This window comes from Falco biarmicus, chromosome 15, assembly GCF_023638135.1.
Source record: "Falco biarmicus isolate bFalBia1 chromosome 15, bFalBia1.pri, whole genome shotgun sequence".
Classification (NCBI taxonomy): Eukaryota; Metazoa; Chordata; class Aves; order Falconiformes; family Falconidae; genus Falco; species Falco biarmicus.
In genome coordinates, this window is record NC_079302.1 from 4,777,569 (window position 1) to 4,786,498 (window position 8,930).

The 8,930-nt window shown below is 41.4% G+C and overlaps 1 protein-coding gene across 3 annotated transcripts in view; it reads right to left on the reverse strand.

The window, feature by feature from the left end:
- KLHL36 (kelch like family member 36) overlaps positions 1 to 8,696 on the reverse strand; it is a 97,777-nt gene extending 89,081 nt beyond the window's left edge. For all 3 annotated transcript variants that reach the window (XM_056361181.1, XM_056361177.1, XM_056361172.1), the window contains exon 1: positions 7,963 to 8,696. The gene's annotated coding sequence lies outside the window, so the exon portion shown is untranslated. The remainder of the gene's footprint in view (positions 1 to 7,962) is intronic.
- Between the last annotated feature and the right edge of the window lie 234 nt (positions 8,697 to 8,930).

Consider the following 8,930-nt stretch of genomic DNA (forward strand, 5'->3'; position numbering starts at 1 on the left):
TATGGCAGGCTGATCATCATATTTTAGTCATGACAAAAGGGAAAACCTGTGCATGGTTATATAAGGCAATCACTAAATCACTTTTGTGTTGTTTCTGATATTGATTCACTCTTAACCGTCTTGGCTTTCAGTGATGCTTATGTACGGTCGGCAATCTCATCCCACCATGAGATGCGTTAGGTATTGCATAGCTTGGAACTAGGTGTTCTTTCCTTAGGACTCAAAGGTTAGCCTCCAACATAAATTACAGAAATGCTTTCTCTTTGTACAGGTTATAATAATATGGATAAAACATGCCTAAATGAGATAATCCTGCATTCTATCTTAATGGAGAATACCTAACCTACACTTGGATCTTTTGCTCCAAAAGATGGGCTGGGAACTCTAGAATTCAGACTAAACAAGGGGAACAACCCTAGCTTAAGGAACTAATCCCTAGTTTAAGGAACAGCAAGATGATTGCTGATGCTGCTCCCAGCTCAAATGCAAATGAGATTATAATGCTGTAATACAATGATACCTTAGACATTATGGTTCTGTAACGTCTTTTACTCACATAAATTAAGAACTACCCTATGTAAAGCAGAAGAAAAAACATGTCATCTGCAACGTTAGTGGGCTGCATATTTGAAGATACTTATTACTTACAAAGGTGTAGGTACATCATGATTCTTCTCTGCAGGAAAAGGGAACCAAGACCTTCTCCACAGATTTCTGAGGAATTTGCAAAACCCACCTCTTTATCATTTTAGAACAGCAGTTACTAAACTATTTCAACCATGCCTTACCAGCAGCTATCTTAATTTTTCCTGGAAATGTTAAAATTGCAAGAAACCACTAGAAAGATCCTTGCAAAGCAGCTATGAATTATTTATGATGCCTTTACTAGCCACAATCTCAAATGCACTGTTTCACATTGAAGGAATAAGGTTGACCCACGAATGATCTATGAAAGAGACAGTCCTAGCAGTCCATTACTGAAAACGGGACTTATTGAGGAAAAAAAATAAATAGATACTGAGAGTCTGTTTCAAACAATCAACTGCATTCAGTACTAATTAATCTATAAAGTTACAATATGAACAGACTGTCTAGATCTTTGGTTAATGTCCTACGTGCCAACACTGTTATTCAGGGCTACTGGATTGGTTTGTTAAGTACGTAACAGTGCAGTGTATGACTATATTTCCTGGGGTTACATATGCACTTGACTTTCTGTGTACAAAAAATCTGACTCAAGCCTGTGCTAGGTTTGTAGTGCTATTCTCCTCATGCATGTCTCACTTGTATTTCAAAAAACTGGCTGAAGTTTCTGGTTTCAGGTCTGCAGATTTTCCTTCAAGGCAATCGCGTTGCTTGCCCATCATGCTGTTACTGGAAGGGGATGGCAACTCTTCCCCACCCAAGATGAAGGGAAGAAATAGCCTCAAGAAAGCAGACCTGTTGTCATGGAAACCAGAACAAGGATTTTCAAGGCCAAACTGGATGCATTTATAAATCAGAGATGAGGAAAATCCTACCCGTTTATAACAATACATTAAATGGAAAATGTCTTTATTATAGGAAGTCAGATATTTCCTAGCTGAACAAATGCTGCAGTGTGAAGTAGTGAGTAATTATTTTCTATAATATAATATGATCTCGTCAGAATCAATGGTACATGTGTTTGAGAGAAAGGCAGTAGTAGCCATAGAAACAGCCTGCTCTTCCTGAATGGCATAAGATATCACGCAACGCACAGTTTTGGTGATGACCTCATGCTCCCGCCAGCCGTGTGGCTGCTTTTGAGTGTGAGGAGGGTTTTGATGCATCTCAAGCCACTGGAACCAGCATGTTTTATTCTGCACAACTCCACTGCTTGGCTGGTGCACTGGCTCTGAAAGGAGTTATCTAAGGGAGGGGGAGGTCTGCAGGATGAGCATAAAAGCCGGTTCCAGGGGTACTTATAACAATAGTGCTGTTTTTTTCCCTGTGTATGTTAGAAAGTATATTGCTACAGCACTTGAGTCAAATCAGGGCCATTATGCCCTGCACTCCCAATACTTGTACAGACAATCTCTCCTACAGCACACTTGCAGCACGGCTCCAACAAGCTAAAGAGACATACCAGAGAACAATTAACCTGCCTGAGGCCATAGCCCAAGACAAGAACAGACCTTGAAAAAAAAAAAAAGTTTTTTCATTTCTCACTCAAGAGTTTTCCCACCTCTTAGTTCAGGAGCTTATTTTTCTTCCCCAGTGCCCTGCAACCACTCACACAGTGTTTCTCTGCTTCACTTTCCTCCCCCCCCTTGAAGCTCCTCTTCCCCATGTCAGCTGCCAGCAGAGAGCCCAACCTAAAGGCCTGCAGAGCTTGTTGGTTTGGACTCTGATCTGTGACATGTCTCCTGTTTAATGTTGGAAATCACTACTTAAAACCGCAACTTGAGCCCCGTCTGGGGACACACATGCTCTAAGGCACCTCCAGCAGCAGATGAGTTACACGGCAGCCCTTCAAAGCTATCACAGCTCTCTGTCATGATCTTGATCTCACTCGTACCTTACTCAGTATAAAAGCAAATGTTGTGCTCTGGCTTGTGTAATGCATAATAGGACCCAAGCTGTAAAAAGCCAGTCTGACCTTCAAGGCAGCTCGTTATACTGTGGAGAATAGTTGGATTTACAGTTTAAGACCATTTGTTGTTAATGATGGTTTCACTCTAATGTAATAAAGTGCAACTTGAAAACAGAAAATAAAAAGAAAGCTGATACATTCTGCTGTGAAGAGCATCTGTGAGAGACAGATCTTGTTTTGTGAAGGCACTGGACTGCCCACACATGGGATAAAGACACAGATAGGAGCAATTTACTGCCCTACCTTCCTTCCAGAGCTTATGGCTTCAGTGGCAGGACAGCTGGACCACACAGGAAGCTGCTCCAGAACCAGACTTTTATAGCCCAAAGTTTTGAGAAAGAAAAACCCCTGTAACTGATGGGAGAAATCTGGCGATGCTGAAAGGTACAGGGCTGTGGCTGCATACTATTGCTGCAGCCATGAAGGCAGCAGCCTCTGGGAAAGACATGAGGCAGGAACAGCTTTGTCTCTTGTACTTTAATCTAGTGTCTCACCTTTTACCCAGTACTCTCAGAGCAGAGATCCCAGCACTAAGCAGTCAGCAACACTTGGGCGCTCCCACAGTCCGTACTGGTTTGGCAAGTATTGCTTTGGGCCATAACTATCCCATCACGGGCACTTGTTTACTCAGTGAAAGGTAAGCCAAGGACTTCAGACTCTGATAGACACACTGCACTTAACCTGGGCAGAAACACAAGAAGCACTTGAAAAGATAAGCTACAGTGAAAAATATACTGTGCTGCACAGAAAGAAAATTAATAGATAAAATCCAGCCCAGGTGGTAGGGAAGAAGCTAGTGACAGAGGAAAAGAAGCTGCAGGTAACAATTAAAGCAGTGCATGAACACCCTAAAATTGCAAGAAAGTTATTAGTTTACTTAATAGCTCTTAAAAATCACACAAGCCCTGATCAAGTTTCCATCACTTCTTTTCAAAACCTAAGATGTATGTTCTCCATACAGCAGATGACAAAACAGTGGTTTCTTGTTACATGGTGGGTGTAAATACTGTACACTGCCAAGAAACACAGCTGTACTGCTGGAAAAGACTTCCTTCACTAGTAACTACAAATCTAAGATGTTTGTAAGGGGTTTTCTCCCACTGTTTGGAAGGAGAGAAAGAATGTAATAGAGGTGAACAAGGGTGAAAATGAGTTCAGGAATATTACTGAGATTTTCCCACCTCCTACTCAAACCCTTTTTTGTTTGTCAGACACGAGGCTCTAAAATTGTATCTGTATTTCCACCTTCTTGTCTTTGCTGGTATTAACACTTCAAGGGGTTTGGATCAGTAGACCAAACAGTCTGACCAGAAGAACAAAAGTGTGATAACACACTGTGAGACTATCTGCATTCATAACCAGTTCAAAAAATCCGAGCCACAACGCTACTATGCATAGCATGGGCCACTTTGCAAGTGAAATAGACAAAATGCAGACTGTGCTCTGAGGAAAGGACACCTTCTGTTTCCATCCAGAGCAAAAGGACCCTCTGCTTCTCACCCTGAAGCGCTATATATGTAAACAGCTAAAGTTATGAATTGTCAGACTCTATGGACAACTTTCTTATTAGAACAAATACCCCGAACAAATTCTGAAATACCCTGAACAAATTCTGAAATTCCTTCATGTAAAGCAGCCTTTTAAAAAAACAAACAAAACCAAAACCAAACAAAAAAGAAATGAAACCAAGAACTGTTGATACTCTGTGAGAGACAGAATTCTCCCATTTGACTTCTTTGTTCAGTTACAGACTTGCTCTGCTCTACAGTTTTTACTAAACACAGATCACAAACCTTCGCCATGTAATAATCCCACCTAGCTCTTCAATGAAAGAGCTCTGAATCATAGAATAATACAGGATGGAAAGGATCTCTGGATGCAACCCCCACTCAAAACACATGCTACAGTATTTCAGGGAAGACAAGGCCAGGGTAGCTTAGGAGAACTTCATACTCATATTCTCCCCTCACTATGGCTCATGCATTTCTTGCAGTCAGCAGAATCTGTAAAGTCCACAGCCCAGAGTAATCTTTATGATCTATATACATGCAAGACATACTACAATTTAATTTGGTCAGGTTAGGCATTGCTGTTTTGCTGTAGATAGAGTGGATGCATCTTAGCAACGGTGTTTCCCCTCAGTTAACAGGCTGTGACAGGAGGCTTTTATCCCACCTCTAAGCACATTTTCTAAGATACTGTATATTACCATCTTTACCCATAATCAGATTCACCTCTTCACTGTGCCCTTCCTCCTTTTATAGAACGGAGTTGGTTACTAGCAGGCAGAGGTTTTTGTAAAGGGAAGTACAAACACTTGCAAAACTCAGAACTTCCTTCGTGACTACCTAAGGACGCAATTCTGATTACAATCAGACTCTTTTTTTTTAGCCTTATATGGCCATCCTATAGAACCACAGGGCAAATCAGGTAAGTAACAGCAAAGTTATAGCTGTCACAGTAGCCAATTAAACAGAGAGCTGAATAATACGTATATAAAAGGGCATCAGTGTGTAGCTTTGGACTATACCTTTTAAAGTCAAAGAAATTTTGTGCTGAGATCACACTACAAGACGATCAGTGGGCTTAACCTACAACTAGTTTCATCAAATATAAACATCTTTGCAGGATTTCACTCACTGTGACTGTAGATGGTTTGTAAAAATTAAAGTCTACATCAAAACAGGAAACACAAAGCCTAATGGCATTAAAAGGATGTACAATGACTTTTGTTTTCACTAGACCCTAAAACATGAACAAGGGTCTTTTATAATGTAACTCCACTGTTTTCAAGAGGACAAATCTGACGTCTTTTGCGAAGGCCAGAGTTCTGCAACACAGTGTAACAAAAATGCTGAGTAATAATTGGGAAGTTAAAATTATCTCCCCTTCCCAAAATGGGTATATACTCCAAAAGGGGAATATAGCCCCAAAAAATACCCTGCTGAAAATTGCCACTGATGTGATATCACCATTCTTTGAAGTTCACAGAATTCTCTGATGCTTGTGGCCTGAGAGGGTTGGTTTTCTGCTCAATGCATGTGTAAATGCAGCTAATGGTAAGATCTTTGGAACAGAAATCACCTGTATCTCTCTGAAAAGTCTTTGGCACAGCAGGGTCCCATTCTCAGCTGACCTTTAATAAGAACACAGTGGAAGGTATGTATCATATCAAAGGCGAATCAGAACAATTCTCTGCATGGCTACCCCCAGAGGGTAACAACTTTAACGTATGTGTGCGAGACTGATAAGCAGCAAAATTTCTCTGTGTTCTAACTCAAGATAGGAAAAAAAATAAAGAAACTAAATTATAATCTAGGTAAAACAGATGTGCTTGATATAAAAACACAGCTGCACAGCTCATCACTTACATTCTAGGTTGTTACTTTGCAATAATTTCCCTTAATTGAAAGAAACTATTATTAGAATTACCTAGAACTACGGCCATTTCAATTTTCTATACTCTTGGCAAACTAGTAAACCCAAACCTATTCCATTTGACACAAGTCGAAAGTATAGTGTTTAAAATAAAATAGTTTGGGGCTTTTGGGGTTTGTTTTTTCAGTCTGCAAACAAATACACGTCTACCATTAGTTCACAAAATCAGCCACAATTGTTTCCAGAACCCTCTCATGTCTTCTTCCTGTTTTTTATGTAATGGTATATCCTTGAATGTCCTTAAAAGGCTTCTTAGTGTATTCTCTCCTTCTTACTGGCAGAACACCTAACTAGAGCATCTACATGAGGATGATATATGAACATATACATGAGGAAGTGACTGGTTATTTAAAGTGTTGCAAACTATTACCTTTATGGACCAGGTTTCTAGCTTGACTTCATGCACTTGGTGCAAAAAGGCTATGAAAGGGTGCTAGCCTCTGACCTGGAAATATCCCCACATAAGGAGTGTAATCTATGCAACATAGTGCTAGTATTTTACGACTTCTAAAGTATTTCCACCCTGTAGATTACAGCCTAGAGTTACAGGCAAGCCACAAAATGCCATCCGGTAGGAGCCAGAAGCTCTGTTTAGATTGAGAGGCAGGGCAAATAAATTCACAGTTTGTAGAGTCACCCCTGTTACAAATGGTCAAGACTTGAACAAAAGAGGGTGAAATAGCACACATCCTTGCAAAAGTGGCCGATTGGAGCTAAGGAAGGCCAGGCATCCTTCAGTAGCTTTTGACTGATTCTGAGCTCAACGGTTGGAGAACAGAGGTCATGAAGTCACCATATGTTTGTGAAGATGTTACTGGTCAGTCAGTCTGCCGGTCAGTCTTAGCTGGCTGGCTCACAGTCAGTCTAGCAGAAGGTCAGTTAGACTAGAATCTCCAGTCCTGTATTTCCAGACTGAAATGATATCCTACAGACAGAGCTACAATATGAAACACAACCCTTAAAAAAATAAATTTAAAAAATCATCCAGTTGACTTGAAACAATACGTCCACAGTAATACTAGCTTTTAAAAATAAATGAAAGAAAATAAAAAGAAAAGAAGAAAAAGCTAACCTGAATTCAAAAGCTTTGTTTTTCTTATTCTTTAAATTTCATTTTCCCCCCTTAGGTATCAACTAGAAATTCATTAATGCTGATCGAAACCAAACCATCACAGCAGACTTTTTCCAGGACCTGCTTATGTAGCCCAGGGAGGGAGCTTCACCAAGAATGGAAGTTTGTCCTCATGATTATGCTTGCAGTTAATGGGAAAGGGATGAAGCTAATTCCTTATAAGAGCTTTTACTCCTACACACGTGCAGCATATAAAATTGGGAATCTAAACACACTTTCCAAGTGTTGAAGCAGTCAGTGTGGGCTAGACAGCTCACTTTCTGAACATAAAGTGCCACCGTGTGGACAAATCACTCTCAAGCAGCTTCCAGGTGAGCTTTTCTGAGTTTGTACTCATGCTACATGAACACCTCATTCATTTCCTCAGGTTTTACTTACTAGGTCCTGATCCTGCTGATACAAGCTGGTTACCTTCTGTGACTCTAGTGACGACTATAACAGATCTAAATCCGTATCCATTCATTTAAACGTGACCATCTTAGAATTCTGGTCAATGTATTTCTAACTCTGAGCTGGCAACAAGAATATTCTACAGGGTTTGATGGAGTACTACATGCCATAGAGATAAAAAAACACGCACATCAAAACCATGAGTATCTCTGCAACTTAACTTTATCAGGATTTTTACTTGGTGCAAAAAGAACAAAACAATGTGAGCTCTGCTACGATGAATACAGGTCATTTTCTTTCTTCTAAACATATAAAGGAACATAGATGCTTTCTGTTGAAAACACACTGCTCAGACTATAACTGAAAGTTAAATGTCAGAACTGCTAACCTGTTCCACGGTATCTGGTTGCAGGAACACCAACAGTGCCAGCTTTGTGGGAATCTGCACATGTTCGCCGTGGCTGGAGGGAGGCTTCACGCTGAACTCTGCCTGCAAACAAACCCAGAGTCAGACGAACCACGGACAAACGAGGCATCACTGCTACGAACGCAAAGGCCTTGATATATTACAGGAGCCAAACCCTATGGCTGGAAGTACAAGGGGAGTGCTGCTGAGGCAATGTAACTGAGATGGAAAGCTGTTGATCTGAAAAAAGTGGGTTCTGGGACCAGTTTTGCAACCACAGGGGCTACAATTTTTCTCAAAAGTATTTGCATCTCTGAATGATGGCATCACCAGTCCCTAAGCACTGCCCCTGTAACCTTGCTTTTGCCCCTCAGCCTGCATACAGCATTTTTACTTCTCAGCTTGCAAAGTGCCATGATTTTGCCAGCCAGGAGATAGAAGTTTAACCTAGTCATTGAGAAGCTTCTTTGTGTTTTCTCTCCCTTCCCCATTGTTGTGGAAATTCACCAGACCCTGACCTTTATACCTTGAAAATTACATATATATGTGTGTATTTATACATTACACACAGGCCCACACATCTTTTTCCTTCCCCAAAGAGCTAGAAGGTCAACCTGTTCATTGAGAAGTTTCTGTGTTTTCTCTCCACTCCCTGTCCCCACGGGAATTGACCAGAGCCCACCTGTGTACCTTGAAAATGACACATACCTGCGTGGGCACATGTACTACAGACACACACATCTCCTTCCTTCCCGAGAGCTGTTTCCAGCACAGGCCAGGGCCAGCAACACCTTCACCACCGACCCCCCTGGGCCCTGCAAAACCGCCTGAGCGCCGGGCACGGCAGCTCTGACAAGGGGCCGCCGGGTGCAGCCGGCCTGCCCCAGCTACAGCTCCAGATGTTCTCCTCATGGTTTTGAGCCAGGGTTTGGGGCCGGCCCCCCACAGCG